Source organism: Cebus imitator, unplaced genomic scaffold, assembly GCF_001604975.1.
Source record: "Cebus imitator isolate Cc_AM_T3 unplaced genomic scaffold, Cebus_imitator-1.0 Scaffold138, whole genome shotgun sequence".
Taxonomy (NCBI): Eukaryota; Metazoa; Chordata; class Mammalia; order Primates; family Cebidae; genus Cebus; species Cebus imitator.
The window spans coordinates 3,823,280-3,824,845 of NW_016107453.1; positions in this window are offsets into that span (position 1 = coordinate 3,823,280).

Sequence of the window (1,566 nt, forward strand, 5' to 3'; positions counted from 1 at the left end):
TCCCAAAGTGCTGGGATTACAGGCATGAGCCACCGTGCCTGGCCGTAAGTAAATTTTTTAAAGTAGCAATCTGTTGTAGCAGGGGCAATGGCTCATTATCACTTACTGAAGATTAGGAGTAGGAGAAGTGTGGGGTGTTCTTTTCTGAAGAGACTGGAAAATGATAAACCTTCCCAAAGGTGTTCTGTCCCTTTCATGTTCAAGGGAAGAAGGCAGTTTTGTTCAGTGGGTAAGAAACATAAAGAATCGTAATGGTGACCACCGCGGTGGCTCATGCCTGTAATCCCAGCACTTTGGGAGGCTGAGGCAAGTGGATCATCTGAGGTTGGGAGTTCGGAATCAGCTTGGCCAACATGGTGAAAGCCTGTCTCTGCTAAAAATAAAAAGTTAGCCAGGCATGGTGGCGCACACCTGTAGTCCCAGCTACTAGGGAGGCTGAGCAGGAGAATCTCTTGAAACTGGGAGGCGGAGGTTGCAGTAAACCAAGATCATGCCACTGCACTCCAGCTTGGGTGACAGAGTGAGACTCTGCCTCAAAAAAAAAAAAAATCATAATGGTGCCACTCGCAAGTCCTAGGTATGTCTCACACTGCCTTGATGGGACTTTTTCTGCAATTATTTCTCACTTTCTGCTTCTCGAAAAAGAAATGGAGAAGTGAAGAGACTGAGAACTACTTTACTTTATAATTGGTAGGGCTGTCCTCTTCAGTGGCAAGTCAACACTGACAATATTTCATGTGTGGCACAGAACTATGGAACCAGAGAATAAAATGATTAATATATAGCTTAAAGGCAGGATAACCCTTCAATCATCCCAGGCAAAAACAACTGCATCTTACATTCAAAGACTGACAAAAAATAAACTCCACAGTGGGGTGCCTGGGGAAAAAGAAATATCATTGTCAAATAGGTAGACAGAGAATTGCCTTTTAAGGGTGGAAGTTACTGGTAATTTAAGTTCCTGAAGAAAGAAACATACAAATCTTTCAAAGTCGAATGTCTTCTTTGGAGGGGTTGCTTAAGCTCTGTAAAAGGAAGACTTGTAGTCATCTGTGATTCTTAGGAGAAAAACTTGACATTTCCCTCTGCCACCATCCAGATTCTGCTATTTGCTCATGTAAATTGAGTATTTTTTAGCTGGTCTGTGTTGTAAAGGGGACTTTTAGAAATGGCCCATCCCTCCATTAACTTATTTTACTTATTGTCTCCCACATGGGACTAAGAATGTTTGCACAGTCTACACAGTTTTTCTTTCTTTCTTTGTTTTTTTTGATTTTGTTTTTTGAGCAGCTCAAAAAATTAAGTTGTAGACTGAAAGTAAAGAAAGCTATTCCAGGGGGGACGATCCAAGATGGCCGTTTAGGAACAGCTCAGGATTGCAGCTCCCAGTGAAAGCGCAGAGGGTGAGTGGACGCCGTGTTTTTATTGCCCACAGACTAGGAAATTCCCGGGCAGAGGTGCTCCACGGTCGCCAGCGCGGCTGTTTCAGCCAGAGCGGCTGTGCCGGCCAGCGCCGGCCAGCGCCGCTGCTTTGCCCCGCGCGGCTGCTTTGTCGGCGCCCCGGAG